At 39.5% G+C, this 27,206-nt stretch overlaps 1 protein-coding gene across 15 annotated transcripts in view; it reads right to left on the bottom strand.

Moving 5' to 3' along the window:
• ZDHHC15 (zinc finger DHHC-type palmitoyltransferase 15) overlaps window positions 1–27,206 on the bottom strand; it is a 214,467-nt gene that overhangs the window by 86,480 nt on the left and 100,781 nt on the right. The gene's annotated exons all lie outside the window — the stretch shown is intronic.

Here is a 27,206-nt window from a genome sequence, read left to right as displayed (position 1 = left end):
GGAGTTAAGACGGCAGCCAGCAGTGGAGCCAGCCAAAATGCCTGAGCTGAGGCCAGCTAAGAAGCCAGCCAGGCAAATCCAAAGCTGCTGGAAAAATACATTCTGGAGCACGGTGTCTGGGACCCCGAGCTACTATGCACACCCTGCTTTAGTGGATATGGGTGTTGGCTTGAATAGAGCAGCACAGAAGAGAGGGTGAACAGGGAAAGCAAGTTAGACTGGAGTTACATAAGAGGCCTATCGACTTTTTCATGACTTTGTTATTTGGAAGTAGCAGGTATATTTACCAGAATATAATCTCCTATTTTACAGTAAAAGGATTTTACAAGGAAAGGATATGTAAAAAGGGATCTTACAATACACCCTTACAGAAGGGTAGAGGGCTAGAAGAGGCAGTACAAGAAAAGTGTGATGTACCTGTCTACTTCAAGTCTTTACGAGCTTTGGAAAGTGTATTTTTCAGTCACCGTTGAGCATAATTGCTCTTTAAAGCCAACAGACAGAAGGACTTAGGAAAAAGATGGCCTTCACCACCAAAACAGGTGATGGGGCTCAGGGAATATTAGAGATTTCAGTTTCCCTTGAGCACATAGGCAAAAAAATTTACTCAGATACACAGATGTAACGAGATTGTCCTGAGATGGCCATCACCTCTGTTTGCTATCCAGTGATAAAAGACCCACAATTTTCAGCCCTTATGGCATGTTATTCTCCTCAGTAGAAGCTGGGAAATCTCACTGAGCCAGGGTCTCCTAGTGCTTGTCTGTACAAACAGAAGTACATTTTTAAGAATCTTGTCACAGAAGTTTGTTTCTGTTAGGAGTCCCAGGTAACTGTAAATCAAATACATAAGATACAGTATATTTTTGCGTAAAGGGAGAAATGGAACAGAAAACTTTCCTGCTGTCAGAAATGCTCCTTTAAATCATTAGTACTTTGGCAAGAAAACACGTGTGCACACACACACCAGTTTAACATTTCTGTAGAAGTCTGATCTCTTGTACTTCAGACCAAATAAAAAACAAAGAGCAGGCCAAATTCTGACGAGAATCTGCAGCAAAGTTAAGTTGATCTCTAGTGCTGAAAGCCCATAGCTGTTTAAAAAAGTAATTTACAAGGCAGTGAAATAAACTTTGGGTAAACATAGGCAACTGTTGCTTTGGCATAGAAGAGACTAACATGGTTTAGAAACATTACTGCTGTTTTCTGCTCACGAGACCAAGGAGAGAAGACCGCCATACAGAAGACACCAAGACTTCTGAGAGGGGAATGAGAGATGTGTCTGAACAGAGTAAGAGCAGCCGTAAATGAGCAGGAAGATAAAAGGCAACTGGAGAGATGGTCTTCTGTTAGCAAAAGTCATCGAGACTCTCTCTGTCACTGGAGACTGAATACTGCTGCTTTACCTGGGGGATAAAGCATTTAAAACAGAAAGGAAACATGGGGATGTTTCATCTGGCACCTGGTGAAGTACCACAGAGGACTGGGAGCCTTACAAAGCTGGAAGAGTACCCAGGAGCGCAGCAGTCTCATCAGGGAGTACATCACTGATTTATGCACACTTATGTTATTTAGCACATAGAGTGCACTAGCATTGTTTCTATATTTTCACTATTAAGAAGGCAGGGTGTCAGACCTGCCTCCAATTTCTAAGGTCCTCATTTATGGTAACACTCAAAAGTGGAAAAATCTCCATAAAGACACAGAATGAACTGGAGCAATGGAGGTGTGATCACAAATTTCCTTCTGCTGAAGTGATAACCCCTGGCCAAAAGACAGCACAGAGACCCAGGTGCAATGACTTCTAATTCTTCGCCAAAAGATTTCCCATTATTTCATTCGCTAAAGCCTCGTAAGTGACTTTGCAATGGCTCTCCAGGCATACATGGGAGGCTTCGGTGTCCAAGAGCACCCACTTTAAGCTGAGAACTTCCAGTAAGAGAACGTATTTGTTTGACATTGAACGTGTATGCTTCCCATAGCGTCTGCACTCTGCTGTCCATTGCAACACATCCGAGGAGCAAGGCAGAGCGCCGTTTTTTCACTTAAACATCACGATGAAAAATCAAACAAGAAAATGTTTCAAAATATAGGGCACATTCATTCACATGGAAAACATGGTTAATCTTTGCAATAGTTACTTTGATAAAATTATACATTTAAACCAAGACGACAGCAACGAAGAAAGTAAAGCCATTTTTTAAAGTTAAAATCTTCCTCATGGAATGCCAAAGGTTACAGATGATTACTGCTGGTTTCATCTTTTTTTTTTTTTAATTGGAGGTCACTATCAACAACAGACAGTTAAATCAAGACCTGGCTAAGTGTTTTTCTAACTTAAAAAACAAACAAAAATACACTCAAACAAATGTAATTCAGCTATGTATTACTGCAAGGAGTAAAACACATGAGGCTTCCAAGTGGCTTGCTGAGTCAATCAGATGTCAAAAAGGCATTTATCAGTGTAACTTTACAGGCTGATGATCACTTCAGAGCCCCTGTGTAACAAATTTTAGGTCAAAGATAATCAGCTTGTATTTGTTGATACTATTTGCAATGGAGGATAAACATAAGGTATTTACTTTTATGAAAACATAATCCATGTACTTAACCATAAACCAAACCTTTTACTTGTTTCATTTTTTCCTCACTGTGGCTGACCAAAAATTTAACAGCGACATTATCATACATCAATATCTTCCATTTCGGCCAAAGGAAACGAACACATTTCTGCCTTCCACATACATTTTCAAATCTATATCTAAACCAAAACACACATAGGCAGGTCTGGGACAAACACAAAGAAAAACTCACATGTTTCACAGAAGCGGCAAGTAATGCCTTTTCTAACCAGCGGTATATTTAAAAGTTGGGACTCCAACACTAGAACGGGCAGACACAGATCTTTTTCAAAGGACTATAGCAGACACATGAAGTTATGCTAAACACACACTTAAGTAAAAAGTGATCAGTTACTGAATCAGGGCCACTGAAAAGTGACCATAAACCTCTTAGATAATTCCAATCTAAAAAGAACTCCAAAGCCTCTCTGGATACACTGGATTTTATTATCAAATCATTTACAGTTGTGCAAGACATGAGTCAATATGAAAACACTGGTGTAAAAAGCAGATAAAGAGCTATTTATTACAGGTTATAGCGTTTCAGCTTGCTTTTCACTGATCCTAGCAATCGCTGAGTTTGTCAGAAAAGGAAACCGATTCTCTTACATTTTTCCCAGATAATCAAATGCTCCCTATAAGTAGTCCTATGAGCAGTAGTTGAACACCACCAGTTCTACCTTCCTTTAAAGGTTTTTTTCCACAATTCCATCTACATCTAATTACCCTGCTTCAACAACAAAAAAATGTTGCAAGACTTCGCTCTTGCAAGGAAGCTGCAAGTGTACGTGGAACCATCAGGACAGCTTTGGATGTTCCTCTGGCTCAGCCACACATCCGTCCAGCTGTACAGAGCAATCATGGAAAACTAAAGATACGCCCGAACACGTACGCTAGAAATGAATGGGCCCTGAAGGATTTGATGAATGAAAAATACTCAGGATTGTGAACTTACGTTTGATTTCCACTGTTCAGGGAATAAGGCTGACCTTTTGGTTACCATGCAACCTAGGAAAATGGGAACTGAGAAAGCGGGTGTCACCCTAACAAAGGGCTTGAGTCAGCTATTGCTCAGCATCTTATGGACCGTCTGCTGTCTGGGTACGTGTCCTGATTTAAAACTGGTCCCCTGCCAAGGAAATAAAATGAAGTCTGAACCATTTCTTCCTGAAAATAGGATTAAGGAACCTTAAAAGAAAGGAAACATTGTATCATTTTGATACACCACTACAAAAATCAGCTAAAACCCAGGAAATCATTCTTAGACTAACAGAGACATATGAACTGTGAGTACAAAGGGCCTACGGAGAATCAGATTCTCCCATCAGTTTCTCCAAGGGATAAATTCCCACCAAAATTCAAGAATCAGAGCCTGATATAAAATGAGCAATGTTGACTGAGCTTTATAAACCCACCAAGATGAAAAACTGAGGCATTTAGTTATTCACAAAAGCTAGTTACTTTATACACAACATAATAATCTAGACAGAAAACACACGTTCCAAAATTCTGCACACTGTTACATGTTGTGCTGTCTCCCTTTTTCCTTACGAAGGCAAAAAGACAACTGAACCTATTTTATGGCTACAATAAGAACTTCCAAGCAAATGATCAGTCCATGCAGACAACTAGTGCAGGAGGAAATTATATAAGATGGATGCAAATCTGCATTTCCAACTGACCTCTATTCCGTTCGCTAAGTATATGAGTAAAACAATAAGATTCTTTGTACGTGCATTCTCACAAAGGTGGCTTTATCAAGCTTCACCATTTTTTTTATCTGTAAATATACATTGCACTTGCAAATGGAGCTGGTAGGAGCAGTACTAGATACCACGCCATGCTACACACTCAGCCCAGAAAGGTGTTAATAAAGCTCTCCCTTTAGCTGAGGGGTCTGCTGCCAAGACTTCATTTTTTTAAGAGTGGATGAGCACCCGTGGGAGTTCCATTTCCTGCAAAGACACCAGAGTTCTGGAGACAGCACAAAGCAATCGTCAATGTTGAAGAGGCACAGAGGACACAGAGTGATTAGTGCTGAAGGAATTAACTGTCCTCTTTATAACCAAAGGAAACCTTGTGAAGTGCAATTTAGGCAGAACCTAGAATTCCTATCAACATCAAGAAAACCAATATCGATACTAATATAAAAGACACACAATTATACTTAGCTCATAGAGTGGTGGCAAGTTCCTCCAGGGATAGTAACTGTTGAGAAGAGAAGCAGAGCAGAGCAAAGAGCCCCCATCCCCCCAGGCTTTCCCATTTATAGTGAACCTGCCATTAATGCTATAGAACACACCTGTGGGCCAGCCTGGGGCAGCGGCCCTGGGTTTAACTGCTGATGGCCTTGATCACCATCCCACAGCTGGCCACACACTGAAACCAAACCTAACAGAAAAGTGATTCTATAAATTTTATCCCTGCAAACCAGGACATAGCCTTTATCTTTTCATAGTCACGTCCGTTTCTTAGATTATCAGCCAGTTTAAAGCAAAATTGCCTTTAATCAGAAATGATTCAGTTATATCACTTCATTTTTCCAACTGTTCTATCCACAATTCAGCTGTATTACATAGATCTGTAACATTATGGTCAAGTGGTCCCAATCTAGCACTTGCCCCCATAAGAGAAGAACATCCTTCCCAGGTGGAATTCTTTCTGAATGATATAGAAATGAATGATAGTATGGCAACAGTATTTACATTTATATATAATTATACAGCCATGCAATACAATGCAACATATATATGTGTGTACATCACACATCATTTACAACAACATTGCTGTGTTGCCTTTTCAAAGATAATTCTGATTAATAGCTTAGATTTTACAGTTTCTTTTCAGACAATGGGTATATTTAAGAATTATTTGTGCACTAGCATACATACATACTATATGGGAAATAATTAGGTTTAGATTAATAGCTAATAGTTATGAGTTAATAAAAATGGATTTTAAGGTGTTTTCAACGTATTGCAACTCCGCTGGAATTCTCTCGCCCATTTTTGTGTAGTGAAAACAATCAGTGCCAAAAAGTAACCCAATACAAAAAACTCAGATGCAATTCCAAGGTAGCCAATGTCCTCAGCTAGGAAAACATCACTCACAGTATTAAAATGCAATTTTTAATCAAAATCTTTCCTTTTTAGTAGCTACTTCACTTCAAAAGCAATTTGAATTGCAAATGAATGCGTAAAACAGTGAAAGACTTCAGGAGAATCTCCAATACTAATTGTCAACTTTCCGGCAATTCAGTTGAATTTCATCATTTCAGATCCTCAAACAGGAGAACAGGATCTTAGCCAGAAGCCTCGAAATAGTACAAACATTTGTGCACTTTTACAAGGCAGGTAAAGACCTAAATTATGTTGCTAATTAATTTTATATTTCCTTTGGCTACCCAAAGAAACCTGGAGCTGTTCAGCATTCGCTGAGTGATGGGGTTTTGCCAAGTATTCAGGTATGCTATTAACAGAACAAGCCAAAAGAACTGAGATCATGCTTTCTGTAATACCTACAGGGAAAAAAGTCAAATTCAAAGCAAGTACATGCAAAGCAAATACATACAATAGATGAGGCAGAAAGGAAGAAAGGAGTAACAAAGCACCTGAGACATTTAAAAACATGTAAAAAACTTAAAACTATCATTAGTCCAGAACTAAGACAACAAAAACAAGACTACAGTTCAATGACAGCAAGTACCAACCTACTCCAAAAAAAATGTTTAAAAGAAATTGAGGACAAGACCCTAACCTGATCAACTCGTAAAAGACAGAAGATGTGGTTTGTGCTATGCACACACTGTCCAAATAGGTTACATAAGACTTAATTGATTTTTGTAATTGAGCATGACACAATAAGCCAAACTTTCCTACATACCTACACTGTGTAGGTGTGATGCCCTGGAGAGAAACAGACAGATGCAGTGAGTACAGGCAGGACATTAAATAGAATATTTTTACCTTCAAAGCTGCTTCCCTGTCTCCTTTTAACCTGCACAGTCTGTTTTGTTTTTCTTAAAAAGATCTTGTAATTCAATTGAAGAACATCTGTGTTCATATAAACTTTAAAAGATACTTAAACTCTGATTACCACACACAAGTATTCACTTCCCTCTTCGCCGATCAGCATAAAGCAACAGCATCTCTTACTTGATTCTCAGGACACAAATGGAAGCCAGCACTGTTTTCTTCTTAGCCAGTGAACAAGTTAATCTGTTCAGTTGATATTAAATGGGTATAATTTATTAACTACAATATGAGTTATCAAATATCAAACTATTTTTTCTCCCCACAAAGACTTAAATCACTAGCCCTCTCATTTGTTTGTACAGCTTGCTTCATCACAAGATGATATTACAAAACTAGACACCTAACACACGCATTTCAAAGCACAGTCTGTGGAGAGCAGTGAAGGGTGCATGTGTACTGCTGTCATGTAAAGAGATCACCGAAACTTAGGTAAGTGCACAGACATCTGCGAGGTTTTTTCCCTACATATTTATTTTCAAGTTTGGAACTGGAAATTTCCTATTGTGGATGGTATCAGAAGGCTTCAATTACACTTTAAAGAAAAAAAGAAAAACAACAAAAAAAAACACAACACATTTTTATGCTGTTTCTTTTAGTTTGACTGTTAACAGGTTCCTGTTCATGTCACTTCATTTTAATCTATACTTTCAATGAATTTAAACTTACAGAACATCATTCAAGTTTGTCATCAGGATGGCTCAAATCTATTTGCCTCTCACTTCAGATAAAGAATGTTTATGATACAAATACATCACCGATGCACAGCGAACTGTGAAGTTCAACCTGTTAACTTCTGCTGACACACCTGCTGGTGCAAGGATTTGCTGGGCTGCTCTTTTTAAGGTTACTTAAATGAAGCAAACACTGCTTAGAAGAAGTGGAATCAGATGTTGTTATTTAACCAAGAAGCATGAACCATTATGTCTGAGGTTATGCAAAATAACAGATCTTTACAGCTTCAGCTTTCCTGTCAGAAATCTGATCAAGATTTTCAGTCAGGTTTCCCTCTAGTCACAGGAGACGGACTCATTCTTTTCACCTCTGCTTCATATGACCCCATGTTAAGTAACAAAGCCATGCCTTGACCGTATTAGACATCTACAGCTATCTAAGAATGTACTCAGTGTGTCTATTGCCCATAAAGGCATGTCCTTACTGAAGAGATTTCCAATTTTTCCATCCTAAATCACTCCCCAAATGATTCCCAGAATCATGCTCTTTTCTCATCTCATCATGGATCACGATAATTTTGACATCAGCTCATTATCACACTATACAGAACATCCCTACCAGGACTGCAGCAGGACTATCACAGGGATCTGCACAGAAAAGTGCTACAATGGAGCTTTTGCTTTGTCCAGCAACCAAGGAAATCCTTACAGATGCAGATATACAGATAGTAATTTTGTTCGTAGTTCAGCAACCAGTTCTCCTTAGTGTGTTGGGAAGTAGATCAAGATACAGCAAATCCACCTCACCGCTTAAAACACTAACTCTTTTTAAAAAAATAATTAAGTTGCATTCTTTAAGGCAAAATCTAACAATTTATCCCAACCACTGTTGCAGCATATTTTCATAAATATCTCTGCTATTTCCTTCAAAGGAAAAAAAAAGACCCCAAACACCTTGCTCCAACCTACTCTTCAATATTTAAATTTCAAAGGTTTTGGCCTCTTTAATGTAAGCAATTCCAGAATTAGCATCTTATCCAACCAAACATTTTGAGCCACTGTTTTAAAATTAGATGGATCATATATTGTTAAAATTGTCTTTAACTGGTATAATTCCATTCAGTTGAAAGAATTTAATTCCTGTTTAGATAATGTGCAGGTTCAACTATCTTCATCTCTAAGTTTTATGAACTAAAAAAAAAATCTCTCTTAATTGCTAAGAAACTGGATGCAGGAATAAGGCTCCATATGTCTCTTATATCCTGCATGCTTTGCCTCTGTTCAAGCCTTACGTGTAGCAGCTCCAGCCTTTAAAGGAGAGGGCCAATGTTAACAAGATGCAATCCAACTACACATGTTCGGAGACATGAATAACCATCTGAGACAAATGGCCTCGAAATTACATGCTTACGGGAAAAAGTTAAGTTGTATATTAAAACGTACAGAATCCTGCTTTATGGTCCCTGAAGAAATGGATATAAATGTGCAAGTGCACAGAACATTTGCATCGTTCTCCTGCCCACGAGCTGTTACACTGCAACACAAGTCTGGGCTTGAGGCAACTGTGTTCCTATGCCAAAATTGTATGGAATGCACAAAAAGGTCAAGGCTAGGAATTTATGTGTTTCACAGTTATTTAGAAATTACGGGAAAGAGAACTTGGCTACTCCTGGCATTGCACAGGTGTAGTTAACTGAGAGCGTTCTGTGGGTCAGGCTTTTTCAATCAAAAATCCACTTTATCAGAAGCAACGGCCCTGTGCATGTGATTATTAGAACAGAGAAGACAGCTCAATGTGGGGAGAGAAACTAAGGGATCACCTTCAAAATTCTTTCTTTGCACCATTTTTCCACCAGTAAAGTCTAGGCTTTATGTTAAAGGATCGATATCTGAAAGAATGATGATTAATGACAAAATATTTAGTCTATGTATGTGGAAAAAAACCTAAGAATATTACTGTAAGTTTTCATTTGGTTGTGCTCTTCAGTGGAACAAAACCACTCAAAAATCATCACAGGAAGTTTCACTTGAACTCTTGACTGTATAATGAGTAAAATGTTTCAGAAGCTCAATGCAAGAGCCCACTGGCCATTCTATCCATAAGCAAACTTGAACTCCCAAACTTTTAAAGCGTGTGTTGTTATTATTATTGTAAACGGATAGTGTCCTCTAACTGTAGCAGCGTGTCTGGAAACAATTAAAATAGCTGTGTCTGAATAAAAATTCATAGACTTAATGGTGTAGGAATTATCATCAAGTGAACGCTGAGACTGTACCAAGTGTAAGAGAAGGAGGCTCAGCACAGCTGCTTAAATTTGTTTAAACAGATGAGACATAGCAGCAGTTTTCAAATGCTTGAGGCTGCCAGACCAATAGAAATCAGTTGAAAATGGTGTAGTTCTAGAGAAGGGGGCTTCATCTTACTCAAGATTTAAATGACGAGCTATGGCCTCTACTACTAATAAGGTGTTACAAGTAGAAGACAACGTAAGTCCTGGCCAAAGCATGTTAGCACAAACATGTACACTAATGTACCACATAGAGGCTACACAGCAAAGATTCACGCATCATAACAGAAGCTATCCTATAAATACAAGATTTGTCAAAAAAAGGATGGGAAGATAAGAATGGGAGATGGCACAAGAAGCAAAATGGATGAGAGATGGAATGAAGGAAATACGAGAACACACAGCAAAAAGCAAAGGAATAACGAGAAGAAACAACCTAGGTTACTGCTTCTTGGGAATTAAACACAGTAACAAATGCTATAGCATTCAAATTAAGGAATGAATTTTTCCTTTTGAACAAAATAAATGCCTAAGAAATCCTTCGGGATTAGTGGCAGCTCATGAAAAGTGTCCCAACAACAGCTTTCCAAAGCAACACATTGAGCTTTGTTTGTGGGCAAAGCAGCAGTCTTTCCACAACACAGCGTGCTGCTCAAGTAGTAACCTGTCAATGCATGGAAAGTTAAGAGTGTCTGGACACCATAGTGGTGGGTAATGCAATACAGATGATTTCACCTTTAGGTCTCCAGTTCAAAAAAATTCAGCCCAAAAAGTGTCATCACCTGATAGTTTTTACTACTTCTATTTACAGTACAAAATTTCCCAGAGGGCCAAACTGAGATCAAGACTTTCTGTCTACTCCCTCCCTCCTTGTGCTAGGCATTGTGTCTATACTAAGGGACTGACCTCTACAGATCCCATATTGTAAACAGACTGTAGATATAAAGGAAAAAAGCACAGGAGACTGAAATGCATTGTCGAAATTCAGCGAGTCAGACATAAAAGTGATTTCAACTCCCAAGCTGATGACATTCTTACTTGTGCCTTTTGTGTGTTAGGATAGATTGCTCCCCTGCCCCCAAAGGCAAAATACACACATGTGCAGCAAGATCTGAGCTCCAGGATACATCAACCTTACTAGACGAGTGCATATTTTCCTTTTAGCCCATGTGGAATAGGGCTGATACCTCCCAGGAGTGCTGGGCTCACTGTACATAGGCTGCAGAGATGATCTGTGTGCACAGGGAGCACATCCAGGATCCCCAGACATCCAGCAACCTAGACTGAGGTACCACTCTAAGTGGCTGGGAATCCTGGACAAAGGTTTAAAAAGAACCTCAAATCTCATTTTTACCTAGACAAAGCATCCATACCCAAGATCTAACAATCTGAGAAAGGAGACTTTCTTAACGATTTGATTAAAAGGAGCAGGAATCCGTGCTCCCACTCTGCTCTCCTAATAAGAGAAGCACCTATGATTATAATTATACATAACATCAGTAAATAAGCCTTTGAATGAATTCTCTTCTCACTCTAAAGATGGCCTTTCCAGTTCAAGCTGGCAGGGTGGGCAGGAATCCTGCTGAAGCTTAGATCATACTATCCACCAAAGCCTTCTCATGGACACCAAACTCATTCATTCTAGACAATTACACCCTTTTCAACCCTTTTTGCCGACAACACAAAGCTGTGCAGTGTGGTCAACACGCTAGAGGGAAGGGATGCCATCCAGAGGGACCTTGACAGGCTTGAGAGCTGGGCCTGTGCAAACTGCATGAAGTTCAACAAGGTCAAGTGCAAGGTCCTGCATGTGGGTTGAGGCAATCCCATGCACAAATACAGGCTGGTCGGAGAATGGATTGAGAGCAGCCCTGAGGAGAAGGACTTGGGGGTGATGGTTGACGAGAAGCTCGCCATGAGCCGGCAACGTGCGCTGGCAGCCCAGAAAGCCAACCGTGTCCTGGGCTGCATCAAAAGAAGCGTGGCCAGCAGGGCGAGGGAGGGGATTCTGCCCCTTTACTCCGCTCTCATAAGAACCCACCTGGAGTGCTGAGTCCAGCTCTGGGGCCCCAACAGAAGAAGGACATGGAGCTGTTGGAGCGAGTCCAGAGGAGGCCACAGAGATGCTCAGAGGGCTGGAGCCCCGCTGCTCTGTACACAGGCTGAGAGAGTTGGGGCTGTTCAGCCTGGAGAAGAGAAGGCTCCGGGGAGACCTTCTAGCACCTTCCAGTACCTGAAGGGGCTACAGGAAAGTGGGAGAGGGGCTTTTTACAAGGACAAGTAGTGACAGGACAAGGGGGAATGGTTTTAAACTGAAAGAGGGGAGATTTAGATTAGATATTAGGAAGAAATTCTTTGGTGTGAGGGTGGTGAGACCCTGGCCCAGGTTGCCCAGAGAAGCTGTGGATGCCCCCTCCCTGGCAGTGTTCAAGGCCAGGTTGGATGGGGCTTGGAGCAACCTGCTCTGGTGGAGGGTGTCCCTGCCCGTGGCAGGGGGTTGGAACTAGATGGGCTTTAAGGTCCCTTCCAACCCAAACCATTCTATGATTCTGTGATTCTCAGTAAAATACTACTAAAGAAAGTATTAGAAAAAAAACGAATGCCTCAAAAATGAGGGAGCCGATCCAGAATAAAGCATCAACAGCATCAGAGAGTTCAAAGTCATCTCTCCATATATATATATATATATATATAACCATATTATATCTCCATATAAGCAACTGCCTCATCTTGCCATTCTGCAATAACAAGCAGTAATTCTCTCACTACAATTCTATTTCCACTGTAAATCATTTCAATTCTGACATCTTCACTGGGGACTAAATAACATGTGACCTTATCTAACTTAAATGTAGTATTAATTTTAGGAAGAAAAAAAGTGGTTTGTGAAATTCAGGAGCTAAGGTAACTGGGAGGACATAGGTCTGCCCCAGGGGGTAGCACATGGATTTAATTTTCCCTACATTTTTCACCAAATTCTAAGAACTACAGTAATGTTTTGCTATAGGGTGGCACAAAATCATAACTCTAAATCTTGTCTAGAAGAATCAGGGGTCTGAATGCTGCACTGAGCAAGAGAAATTCAGAACAGTTGAACAACAATTACAAAACCTTACACAGACTTGATTTCTTTCCAAGCTTTTTCATGTAACTTGCAGAACCTTTAAAAAAAATAATTGCCTTCTTATTTGAAAAGAATATGCTCCTATTATGAAATATAGATAAAGCCCAATTCTGCTCCCAATTACGCTGTTGAAGTGTGGAATGAAGTTTAAGAAGTTAAGCTGCTATGACCATTAAGTCTAAAAATTGATCCTTTATGAGACTTTTGAGACAATTTGTCAAAAAACACTTTTTGATTCTGCATGAGGAACTTTGTGAACTTCAACAGGAAGGACCCCTTTCATCCTAAAGATCTTCCTATCTTTCCATACATAGTTTTCTCTCTTCTGTTGTTTGTTTTCTCCTAAACATTTTCATGCCACCTAGCAGATACTGTTGCATACCCATACATTCAAAAAAAAAAAAAAAAAAGGGAAAAAAAGGGAGATCTTGACTTGAATTAGCACTAACATATATGGTAAGGACAACCTGGACACACACACACACTCTGCTACATATTTTATAGGTACATTAATCAGAAACACCTCATTTACCCCATTGGTTTTACTTGTGCTATTGAAAAAAACATCTACATTGTCTCATTTTAGGAAGTTTTCAAATACATTGTCCCAAAAGCACTTATATTTGTCTTAACACCTTAACCATTAATTTTATTGCATGTCCCCTAACTCTTGTATTGTGAAAAAAAAACAAGGAATAAAGATTTCCTGCTTGCCTCTAACACGCCGCTCCTCCCTGCACTCTCTCCAACCATCTTTCCCAATCTGGACAGCCTGAGGCTACTTCAGCTCTCCTCCGTTCTGCACCTCTCATTATCCTTGGCCTTTATAAAGATTTTTTTAGTTCTGTTACATCCCAAGTCAGAGGAAACTAGAATATAGTAGAGATGTGAGTGTACCTGGGATTTACATAATAGACTGTGTTGCTTTGATGCTTTGTTCCAATTCCTTTCACCACAATTCTTAACATGCCATTTGTGGTTTTGATGATGAGATCTTGAGCACCTCACCTCCCAGAAAAAAATCCTGTGCCATGTCAAAGCCAAGACAACCACTTTTTCCTACTGAAAGCAGACACATCTCTCCTTCAATTCATGATATATCAAAAACTCAGCTCAAAACAATACCAAACATAGTAACAGGCTTACAGAAGAAAGGACTCCTTACACATCATCTCTCCCCTGTGCCCAACAAAAAAAAACCCAAACAAGTGCAGGAAAGGCATCCTGCTGGACTATTAAAGAACTTGGAGCCAACAGTCAACACATTAGGTAACCTCATTACCCAGTGCCTAATGCCAAAGGCAAAACAGGTGCGAGGATACCAAAAGCAAGAGGAAAGCACAAGCCTGTTAATAGAAATCTGCAATTTTAAGGGCATTAAAATATTTCCAAATGTTCAGAGAAAAGTCTCAAAGTGGAGCAGATGTTTATTAATGGAAAAGTAGAAGAAAAATATGAATTGCTGGAAAGATGCATCATCCTTAAGACACAGCTTGTTTTTCCCCTTTTTGGGTTCAGACTATTAACAATAAGACTTAAGGGCTTGAGTTTCATTTTGTTCCCCACAGTGAGGAACAGTCACTATCTTTTTTGTGTCACATTACTAAGTTTATCATTTCAGGGGAACGGAACACTATTGCCTTTTTCAGGCTCAATAAATAAGATTGTTCAACAGGAGAGGTCATATCACAATTGCCACCTTGCCCCTTCGACTTCCACCAGTCCACCATTTCAAGTTCAGATCTGGAAATAACTGCTAACAGAAATAACTACTAACCAGTAGCAAATTCTGGTGAAGTTAGTGAAATTACACAGCTGAAGAGTCAAAGTGAGACTCAAACCTTTTTCTTGAGCAACCACTACAATCAGATCCTGGAATCAGTATCTGGTGTATTGAAATATCTGGGCAAGAAAATAAAGACTAGCAGGGCTCCAAAAGCCATGGTTTTACAGCATCACTTTGATTCTCTGATACATTTTCTCAAATATTTAATGTCAGAATTTAGCTGAATTTAGTTTTGTGCATTCCCTCAGTTCCCACACTCAAATTACACAATGCCCTTCCATTTACTACAAGGTATGTGAACACCTTAACATTGCTTTTAATGAGCAACATTCTTATGAGACTGAAAGCCTCAGATTTTTATTGCTATTAATAACCACTTTTAAGGAAAAGACATCAAGTTCCAGAATTACCATGTAAAGAGAGTCTTCTATTTCAGTTTTGTATTCAAAATACAACTTATTTTCAATGAAATTTACTTCCATGGGTCACCTACAGATGCTGCACGACACACTTTAGATACTTTTTCACATTCAAAACACAATAATGCTGTCTAATTAGTCTTCAGCAGCCATGATAAATTGGTTGGCTCGTATATACATACAGAAAGTGAAGGAGAGAAGCGGGGGGGGGAAGGATAGCTTTAACAGTTCAGACCAAAAGCCTATCTGCCCCAGCACCCAGTCTGTGCTTACTGATGGACAAGGGAAAAAAGAACCAGGAATGGGACAAGAGAGCAAGCGTGTGAGTGATTAACAGTGAACCGCAGAAGTCCTTAGTGTAATAGCTGATATTTATACCCAGGACTCTCAGTCTTTCCAGTGCTCGCTTTCCAATAGATCACAAGCTCCTGAATCATTTCATGAGCACACCGTGGGCTGTGCAGTCCGTGTCAACTCTGCGCTCTGACCAACCACCTCACCCTCAGTGAGCACAAAGCAGGATGGACATTTCAATATCCCTCTCAGTTAAAATAATGTGAAACATGTCTAATCATGCAGACTCCCAGATTAAACCAGGAAGCTCTAGCGCAGGAAATCATTAGCCCCACACTTGCTCTCTTACATGTGCACAGATGCCCTTTTCAAATAGGGCCAGAGCTCTCAAAAAATTCAGAGAAAATTGTTTCCCTCTTTTGGCAAAATTCCAGGTAATTTAATTTGCTTGGTTCATCTGTTGCTCTTCCCTATATCATAAATGGACTCGCACTGTGCTTCCTATAATCCAGAAGTCTAACATATTACTTCTTAGCTTTCTTCAGGAGTATGGTTTAGTGGTTCAAATGAAAAAACTCTGAACAACGAAGCCTGGCTCTGACCCCAGCCATGTCACTGTTCACCGTGGTTAGGTTTCTTGGGATTGCTGAAATAATTTAGAAATACATTTTGTACGTTCTTTCCTTGCTGGTGAAAAAAGTGAAACACATTTTGGAAGTTTCATTACCTACTTCGACTCACAGGTGGAAAAGGCTGTGCTAGCACAAAGTCGGTACCTCTTGGGTACATACTGTTCAGCTGTGCTGGGGGTGCTTACACAACCATTCGTGAAAAACTTTTACCTTGGAAGGAAACACTCTTTGAGCTTCTGATTCCTGACTGCGGATCTCCTCATGGAACTATTTCCAGCATGTACATCTGCTTTTTAACAGGCAAGTAACACAACTTAATTTACCATTTAACAAGAACAAAGTTTCCTACACTTTTTCCACCCTTCCACTATCAATCTGCTCTGGCACAAACCTGTGTGTCATTATTTCTAGAGTCATGTAGGCTGTTTTATTGAAAAAAATCTTTCCAGAGGTTTGTTGAACCATCACTTCGAAGACTGTCTATGTACAACTCCGAAATGCCACATTTGCTTTTTTCAGCTGTCACTGTATTTCCCCCAGCCTTTAAGAGTTACCACCTACCTACTCTTGAACATTCTTCCAATTAAAACTCTCTGCATTCGACCTGGTCAATCCAGAAAAGTGCCAACTATAGATTCTCAAGAAGCATCTCAAGCAAATTCTACGTTTCCAATGATGTTAACCTTTATTTCAGTGTGTTTCAGACCTTCAGAAGCTGTAAAATCATGAAAAAAAAAAAAAGAAGAGATAAAAAACCAGCACTGTTTTTGACTGAGGAAAGAAGAATAATTTCTGTGTATCAAAGCCTTCTCACACAGATTTAGTGTAATAGATCTACAACTCCTGTTATCCCTGACACACGAGGGATATGGAGAGCTTGCAACGGATTAAATGAGAACTTTGAAAGGGACCATCACAAGACAGTACAGGCAGCAATGTCATAACAGCATGACAATACTCACGGCTCTTGACATCCTGCATGCTAAATAATGCTAGCTAAACCCAGACTGGAGCTTAGAGTCATTTACAACGAAATTCTATCAAAACAGAAAGGGCAATGGAAATCACAGATGAACAAAAATCACTAAGTAAATCCTGGCAGTGAGTCTCGCCTTCATACACACACTTCTCTAATGTTGCTCTTAACTGACTGTTGTGCTGAAAGAAGTTCATATGACAAGTCTGATTTTTTCCTCTACAGATCACCACACTTTTCCAGCACAAAAACCCCAAGTATAAATCATATACTTGCTGAAATGCTTAGATTGGCATGTTATCACATGTAAGTGCAAGGTACAAAGATCTCAGTTGTAGAGATGTAGTATTTTTTTGTTAGGCAAATTGCACTGATTTTTCTTTATATAATGCTTCTCTAAGATATTCACCATTTTCCCCTCCTCTGATAAAAGATATAGACTGATAACTCAGTATGTATATAGTGTTCTTCACTGATGTATTTCAAAATATAGATAATCATCACCAATTTAATAATGAAAATCCTGATACAAAGATCTCTTTCTTCTCATTCCAGCAGTAGAACATGGAACAGAACTTGTTAGTTTGAATGCTCAGTTCAATACATTCTCCAAATAATTTACATCCCATTATAAAATAATTAGACTGGCTCAGACTACAAAATGACCTTAAGGAAAGTTCAGGAATTTTGGGTCCTAGGATGTGTACCAGACTCCCACGCCTGCTCAAAACAAGTCTTAACATCAACAGTTCAGTGAACATTGAAACAAAAAAATTCAGTTCTCCTTTAGTCCTATTCCCTCCACCACAATAATCTCAGCATTTATTTTCTCTAAGATAGTCCTTGTTTCAGCATCCCCTTTCCTTCCCCCACTCACCTCTCCCAAGCTCTCCAGCTCCCACCCACACTGCTTTCCTATCTGTCTGGATAACAGGCAGCATGTGCAACATTCATACTGGCTGACCAGCTAGTAATTGTGAGCCAGCTAGTTGGCAAGGTGATGCCTCAGAATAGGTAACACTTGAATTCTGCATACGTGTCTTTTTGTAAGAGCACCAATTCACTCATCTTTCCTTTACTCAACTCCTCTTTTCCACAGGACTTACAGAAACTTAATTCCCTTGAGATACCAAGCTGAAAAAGAATATATGATATCATACTGTCTAGAGACAAGGGTGGAGGTATACAGGATAACTGTCTTCAGACATATCACTGGGCTGCTGCAAAAAGGATGAGTACTCGATGAGTAGGATGAGAAGAAAGTGGACTGAACTTCATCACAAAACATTCAGATTAGACTTGTAAGAAACTATCTAACAGTTCTAGCTTAATTAACTAAATTGCTGATAGAAGCTTGGAATGGCATCACTGGGGCTTTCAAGAACGGGTGAGTTGAAAGTGCTGGAAGGAAACCAGGTGTAGTTTGGTTCTACTTACTTGGTGGGCAAAATGCCTTAAGAACCCATCCATCCTTATTTGCTGAGATTCAGTTCACATTAAGAGAACAGGATACACAGAAAGGCAGGGTATAAAACCACCATCAGGCATAGCATGAATTTATTTGTAACAACCTTTAGCGAACCAAACAAAATTAACTAAACCCTGCAATCCTCTCTGGTAGACTATGAGCTAAAGCATAAAGAGACAGTTATAAGAACCTACAGCTCACTACAGTGATCCTCTGGGGGTTCAATGTCTTTAGCTCTGACCCCAAATTAAAAGGTTAAAAGCCCAAATCTGGAGGGAAGAAAATAATCAATTATAAACAGGTTCTGAAAACCAGCTCGGTTCATGTCTTGTATTCTTTATTCAGAACTGTCCACCTTATTTCTCATTGTCCTATCTTACCCCAAGTCATTAAATATTCAGCCAGGGGTTTCTTTTGTTACTCTACTAGTGCTATGTTTTTTCTCCCCACTTGGATAAAATGACTAAGTGAATCAGTTTCCCTTTAAGAGCTGGAGGGCCTTGCCAGCTTAGCCAACATGAAGCACTTCCAAAGAAGTTTCTTGCTCATCGCAGTAAGGAAAGAAATATTTAAAAACCCCAAACTTCAAAATCCCAGATGGTTTTGAAGTCCTTTTTAAATAAACGGCATGAGTTTACAGTCAAATCTGCCCAAGAAAACCTTCTAATGGAGACTGAAAACTATAAATGTTCTCAGTTTATTAAAAAATGATTTGACACCAGCACAGACTATTTCAATTTTTTTTCCTCACGTTGCAGAGCTAGACACACTTCTCAAAATATTTGCTTTCAATAAAGTGACAGCAGCCCCTCAAGAAGCGTTATGTAAGAGCCAGTATTTGATTTTTTTTTTTGTTATATTTCATATTATATTGTCTGTTGAATAAAATGCTTTAAAAACATTAATGTAATATAGAATTTCAGACTCTTAATCATTTTGACAGGTTTTCTGAAACTCTTCAGAGCACCATTTGAGTAAAACCCCCATGCAATACCCAGCACTGAAACAGGCGCAGAACTGGGGGGAAGGGGAGAGAAGGGCTACAAAGGTCTCCGCTCTAAAACACATGCATTCATTAGGAGAGAAAAATGCCTGGAAATTTGGCACAAAGAAGAGTGTTTAAATGAAGCCTGCCTGAGGGGATAGCCCTGACTTGCACCCTTACCAACTGGATGGGTATCATGTGACCGTTAACAAGTATTACGTAGCGGGTAAAAAATCTCTCCGTAAGAAACCACAACACTATGTACAGCTTCAGAGACAGTTCTTTCTAAAGGGGAAACGTTTCTCGATTGATGCACAGCCTGTACGCAAACACATCCAGACAAAACCGACAATAAGTCAAAACCAAAACGCACCATCTGCTGTGCTTTTAGGATGTTCATGAAAGGCGAATTTGGATCCAAACTTAATTAACAAATAGTCATGGTTTCAGGTTGGCCTATTTTGAATGCTGATTATTTTACACCTTAACTCGTTTCTCAGTGTGTGTCTTCATCCCAATGTACACTTTAACTTTTAGACCTACGTTCAAGTTCTCTTCATCTTGCATCTGAGCTTTCTGAAAGGACTATTTAATCATTTAAATGCCAGAGTCCACGTGCCAATTTACGTGCTCTCATCTGAAAATCAAATCCACAGTTGAAACACAGCAATGGACTCAATGTGTACTTGGTTTTCCAAACCACAATTATTCAAAGAAATACTTCGGAACCAAAACAAAGCAGCCTTCGTTCACACTACAGAGAAATCTTGTATTGGCCCAAAGCCCTCGCTATTCATTGTCCCCCATAACACATAAGTAACTAATTTCAAATATCTATAAATAAAACACACAATCTTTCATACAAGGATCTATTATAGTTCAAACACGTTAATAGGCGACATATATGTAGCTGTCACATGGAAGTGCTTTATAACTTGTTGTCCTATGTACTTCTCCTTTTGAAGAAAGTTTGAATGAAAAGAACCTCACGTTGCTTTTCAAAACATTACAGTTCACTAAATAAACTAAAAGTTTAACATACATTTTATAAGTATACATTGCAATACTGTCCACATCACATTCAGATGGAGACAACTCCCTAACAAGCTACCAACAAGTTAACTAGCTGCCTTCGCCCATTTTTCTTTTAACTTATGAGAGAAATGAATATTCTGTACGAGCTGCTTCCCTGAGAAAACTCAGCTCGGATCCAGCATCTGGAGGCTGATGAAGTATTGCTTTTGCCCACTTTCACAGCTGCAGCTAACTAGCAAGAGAAGGTCGAGTGATCAACCTGAGGTCACCGAGTGAGTCAGTGCAGCAGGATTACAATCATTAACACTCCTGGCTGCCAGTCTCAGCCCTTGTTCTCCTACTACCACATACACAGCCTTTACCAGCTTTAGCACACAAAAATGATGGACTAGTTAACACCAGACAGAGAAAGGGCAATTTTCCCTGTGCACAGCAATGTCAATCCACTCAGCCTTGATCTGTAAACGCTCTTCAATTCCAGCACAGCTCTGCCAATACATCTCACTTCTGGCCTGTCCAACCCCGGTATTCCTGCCATGGGCCCCTGTTGAACAGCGACCGCCTGCTGAGCCAGATGGAGAGGTGGCTCTGGAACTAGACTATTAATTGGAAAATTCAACACCAACTTGCACCTGCATCCAGCAGTTCACTGACAGCACAGAAAGCAAAAAAGCATCTGATCAGAGCAATACAGATACAAACCTCAGAGCTGGGCTGGATACACTGTTCAAACAGCATGCTGTCACTTACTATTTTGAGAACAGTTACAATGGCATTACTTAAGCCATAAACAATCACTGTCAATTGATATAGCACCAGTGCTATAGTACACACAATCCAAAGCAGAAATAGATGGTATATTCCTATCCTGCACACAGCAATACCCGACTGTAAATATCCACACATACTATAGCTAGAATGACAAATACAACTTCACATAAAGGTTGCTTCCTTAGTGGAGATTAGAACAACTCCAGATTAAGATTTTGACAATCTTATTTTCTTAAATCAAAGCTTAAATCATAAATACTGACTGCAGTGCCCCTTGACCTGCATCAGCTAGCCTTAATCAAGTTGGTATCATCATTCATGAAAATAGGGTTGCAGAGGCTTTGCTCACTGAGACCACTGATGACACATCCACACTGCTCTGGATTCGTGGCTGTTGCTGACCGTGACCTGCAGACTGAAGTTTGCTTGGTTGTGTCTACGTGGGATCACAGGCAAGGCTCACAGTACTTTGAATACAAAGTCACATGAAAAATGTTCTCTTCATAAGCCAGTTTCGTACATCCAAGAGGTCTGGACAGTCCCAGAACTGTCATATTTTGTCAGATTTCTGAGCACTTTTCTGAAACAAAACTCTGAAGCATCTGTGGCTCACCTATTGATGTTTTGTAATACCATCAATCAATCACATCTGATACACTAGACCTCCTCCACGAAAACTAGAATCAGTTGCATTGATTCACTGCCAAAATCCTTCAACTGGTGTCATAAGATAGAGGCGTTTGTCAAGCAACAGCACTGTGCAGGATACAGCTTTAACAGTCAACTTATTCTGCTCTTCAGTCAATGGCAAGGGATCGTGTGGAAAGATTCAAGAACTTAAAACAGATGGGAAAGACACCTAACTCTTGAAAGGATAACATATTTATCCTATACCAGTGCTTAATTTATTTTCGGTTTTCCTAAGAACATTACAGGTACAGCTCAGAACAAAATACACCTGCGTAGATGTGAATGTAGGAATTCTATATTTTCTTACTAATTATAAATGAAAATATTTAAATAGTTATTGATTACACACTACACAGCTACAATTAGTTGGTTTTGATTCTGGGATGAGGGAAGAGAGAGAAAAAAACTGAGAACTATGTATATGGCATCAGTGGATAACTTTTCAAGTTATGAGATAAGCTTAGGATGAATGGGGAGACAGGACTTAGCTAAAAGGAAAATAAAAGCAATTCTTCTGAGCCTTCTACATGCAGACTGACCCTCTATTTTTCTCTGCCAAGCAGCTTGACACACTAAGCACTCTCTGCATTTTTAAGTATCACCACTCAGAATCTTGGACAGGTATAAACAGCAAAGTGGAGAAGTGTCAGCTGCAGGCCAAGATAACCAGCAGATTCACCTGCAGTTATCCCAAGGGCAAAGGCCACCGTTTCTCTTCTCTCTCACAGATGCTGTCTCTTGGAGCTGGTACTTTCCAAAGTGACATCATCTTCATTTCTGCTAGTGCTTCAAGGAATAGGATTTCCAGAGAGTTCAGATCTCAAACAAATGAACCCCCCGACATCTAAGCATGTACAAAACAAAATAGAACAGTAGTACATGTATAGCACCCTTTTATCCTAAGATCCTACAATAAAAATATCGAACGAACCAAATAATGACTTTAATTTGAAGACAGTTCCTTCAATTTGATCATTAAGAGATTAGAACAACAACAAAAATGAAATTAGCACAGTGCATAGGTCCTTATTTACAAGTCATCCGTCCCCATTTCAGTCCTGGGGTTGGTCTTTTAGGCCAGATAAACCTGCCTCCCACTGGCAAGTATTTTGAATTCTTCAGTTCCCGAGCATTCAAGACTTCAGCAATAGTCACTAGAGCTCTTAAAATTCAAACCACACACTGAGTGCTTGATCACCTCTGAAAACTATTTTTTTCCTCTCAGCCATCCCCACTGGAGGGTGTTCTGCATGGGAAGGAGAACAAAGCAGTCTTATAAGCAGGACTGCTTCACCAAAGCAGAAACATGACCATCCAACTCTTAACCAGCACCAGGTCAAAGAAATGCTCCCAGGAACTGATCTCATTCCTATCTAACAGAACATGTACAACAGAGCCCTTAGTTCTTAATTTGTATTTGTGTTAGGAAGATCCCAAATCAACTGCTTAAATGGCAGTGAAAGACGTGTACATTTGTTGTAACAGTTTTTACAGAAGAAAAGCCAAAGAGTTTTCTATAAGCTGTACATAAAGCAGACATTTCAACTGCTCCCATGTTGTAGCACTAACCCAACGCATTGCCATGCAAGGTACCCCATTCCCGGTCAATTCAGTCTTCTCTTTGAGGGAAGATGGGGGCTGAGCCTACTCAGTCATTATGGAGAGCACCTAGGGCAGGAACGAACACCTTCCATCTCTGCTGTAACTAATTTGGACATATGGAAGGAGGCAGTGATGCCTGTGTTCTTTTTAGCCTAGGAAATACCATCTGCAGCTGTGAAATTCACACGAGCACTGAGTTGGTAAAGAAAACAGATGGCAAACAGAAGCAAATGGTTAAAACGTTCCCTCCACTGCAACACATGTGAAAGCCCTTATTCCAATGGGCTGCAATAAACCTATGACTGTCAGTGCACGTACAATGTGTTGAAGAATTTTTCTTCACAAGGAAATAAATCTGATTTTTATCTAAGCTGGCAGTAAACAGGGTCAAATATTTAACTGTTTCTGTGGCAACTTCCCTATTGTTTTTCAATTTTTTAGTTTTGGGGGTTTTTTTTGTAATGCCAACAAAGTCAGAGTGCTGCACAGCTACAGATCACAAGGATGGGAATAAAGGTGAAGAGGGTCCACGGCAAAGACCAACTGTCAAATGAGGAAAGTAAACGTTTATTGTAAAGAGCAAACTGTGGTGCCAGACAGAGGAACTTAGCTTCACCAACACTGGATTTATTGCGCATGGTTTAGTCAAGTGATTTATATGGATTACACCACATTTTCCCTTTTTGTAGCTTGCCTTGATAACCAAAAAATCTTTTTGTAATTTACATTAATAGCTCTGCAACATTGTGGAAAATATTAAAAAAGACCTTTATATTTTTGGCACCTCCTACTGCAGAGGACTGCACACAATCAACGCTCTTTTGAACTGTTCCAAAGGGTTTGGCATGAATTTGAGGTACACCCAAAATGTCATGAAAGACCCTGTACTGAATCCTCAGAAAAGCTGGTCAGTGAATGTCCATGTCAACAGTTTTCTTAGGCCCAATTCCGCAGCACGCCTCTGCCAGCAAGAAAAAAACATCACACATACAAGTCACTACCATTATCTTAACTCAGTGGTTTTTAATAATAATAATACGTGTTACAGAAGTGCTTTTTCCTCAGACAGTGGATCGCAAGTTGGAGATACTTTCAGACCATAAAAGGATGTCACCACAGAAGGTATCAGAATAAAATCAGTTAAGAACTAGGCTTTTTCAGCACGTTACTGCCTCAACAGCACAAGCAAAACAAAGCAGAGCAGAGCAAAGTGCAATATAGTAATCCAAGAATGGAATTCTGAAAAGCCTGAGGTTTTGATCGTAACTACTGTTCTGACCTTGGTCAAGAGTTCTTTTATTTTCCTATTCACATTTTCTTATCAATAAAAAAATTCCTACCTCAGGGAAAAAGTTTTTCCTGAAAGGAAAAAATGGAAAGTTTTGTAACTGCAAATAAGTTAGCCCTTATGGAAGTGGTGTGGATGCACCATGCAGTGCTGGTAGTGTTCTGTAACACACTCACAGCTTAACCTAGCGAGAACTATTGCAAGATTGTCATCAGGATGGGTATGCTGGAAAGAAAATAAGAAAAAAAAAAACCAACCAAAGAAAACCCACAAAACTGAAAGGACATTAATAAAAGCTGGATGATTTTGATGCATCTTACCTGCCAATTCATAAAATGATACTTAAGAAGTACCTATCCAAAGAAAAGCATAAAATGTAGGATGAAATGCATGGTGGGTAAGAATGGGAAGGGTGTGAAGCTCAGTTCACCGCCCCAAATTCCAGCTGAACTGAAGACAAACTTTTTCCAAAACTTCCCATCAGGATTATGTGGCTTTATCACTTCTGTAAATGTAAATAGCCTGCTTTTCTTCCACCTCTTTTGTGCCTTCTTCAGGAAAATCTGAATCAAAACAGGATCTGTGCCAGTATCTACCTGTCTGCTGTGTATTTGGAACTGTTTAACAAATTGGAAAGATACGTTTTATTAGTACAAGAGAATGTAAAATGCATCAAGATGTTCTCCACAAAACCGTGGTCTGCAGAAGAGCTGATTATTTCCCACGTGATTCTCAAACTAGCGAGAGGGCTTTGGAGCACTGGTTCAGTTTTATGAACATTAACTGAAAAGCACCACTAAGAAACATCTTTCTGGTGTTCATGCTGTCAGTCCCCACATAAGCAGAAGAACAATGTCTGGCTACAGAGCTCGTGCTGCACTGCTCTGGAAGTGCTCCTTCACACGGCATGAGGAGGATGAGGTAGAACTTGAAGCAAATATTTGCTATCACTAAGGTATCAGGCCTACAGGCTACGTGAAGCCAATGCCTAAACTTTCTGATTTAAGAACACAAAATTTAAGCTTTCATTGATAAGCTAGAGCCAAATCTTGTTCCAAAGATATGCAAGACCTATAGCAGCTTCTCCGAGGGCCAGAAATCAGTAATTAACTCTAGTAGAAAGCTAGGGACACCAAAGATTTCCCCATATACAGATTTCTTTTTACATGCAGTGAATAATTTGAGAAAAACTCCTTCCGAACACTTTGAGACTAGCTAGACACATGGTATCTGGATAACATAGTATTTGCACATGGTGGAATAAGAGGAACAAAAGTGACTTTTACAGACTGACCCAGAAGGGAGAAAAATCTCAAACAAAAAACAACTCTTAGTATCTTAGAGAGGGATCTCTTTCCCACATATTGAATATTAAGCAGAAATAATTAGGTAGAAGAAAAAGCCTACATGTTTAGAAATAAAGCCACAGGCATCAGTTCCCCTCTTGAAGTGTAACAGTGATCAGATCTGTTGACTACAAGCATCAAAGACATGACGAATTAGCACCAAAGAACCAGGCACTGAATTTTCTCTGGTTCTCGCTGTTCTGCACCATTTGGAGTCCAGGAGTCAGCCAAAATCTAACTACATATGAACGGCATTGACTTCCAAATTTTTGCAACTATTAAGATACCAGTTACTGTTAACATCTGGATCAGTCCAGCTTCAGAATCCACCCAAGCCTGAGCTAATTCCATATTTAATCATATTAATTCCAACCTCAACAGTGACAATAAGTAAACCTTTACCACATGCTGAACAAGAAGGAAAGGCAGAAATTTATCTCTTAAATAAAATACCAGTGATTAATAAATCACATATTTATATGTCTTTGGAGGAATACTTCTAATACAAAGCAATTCCAGCCAGAGCATTCCATGCCAAATCAAATACTCATATGAAAAGAAAATTTCTGCCAGTTCCTATATCCAAAAAAAGCTTTAAAAATTGGAAAAATGAAAGCATTTGCCCTCTTTCCATGAAAACCCAGAGTGCTGGGCACCAGGAAACATAATGTTCCCAATGATCTCCAGTATCAGAGGTGCATAATAGTAATTTCAGAGTTATGAGAAGTAATTTGATGCATTCCACTGGGAGGGGGAAGCAACTCCTTTTGATACTGTAGAGACTTCCCTACAAGATAACTGCATTGTATAAGAATTCAGATTACTTTTCCCCCCTGTATTGTCCAACTGAAGATAAGATGCTTTTACCCCCAGTTACAGAGGATTTGGAAAAGCTGTCAGAACCACAACAAAAAAAAGATGGCAGAAGCAATTTTCTTTAAAAAACCTGGGTATCATTTTGCCTTACTTGATGGGAAGCTTCTCAGGATGATCAGGTTATAAAGGTGGGGTTTCCAATCTAACAAAACAAACAAGTATTCTCCAGAAATACTAGAAATACTTTGGATCACATTTTACATGTGAAGGTAGCATTATAATTTCCCCACATGCATAATTTTGTGCAGAATTTATTTACACTGAATTGTATCAGCCATTTCATTGCTAAGTCAGTCTCAA

This window comes from Nyctibius grandis, chromosome 10, assembly GCF_013368605.1.
Source record: "Nyctibius grandis isolate bNycGra1 chromosome 10, bNycGra1.pri, whole genome shotgun sequence".
Taxonomy (NCBI): Eukaryota; Metazoa; Chordata; class Aves; order Nyctibiiformes; family Nyctibiidae; genus Nyctibius; species Nyctibius grandis.
Note: the sequence above shows the minus strand (reverse complement) of the source record. Positions and strands in the feature narration are given on the sequence as shown.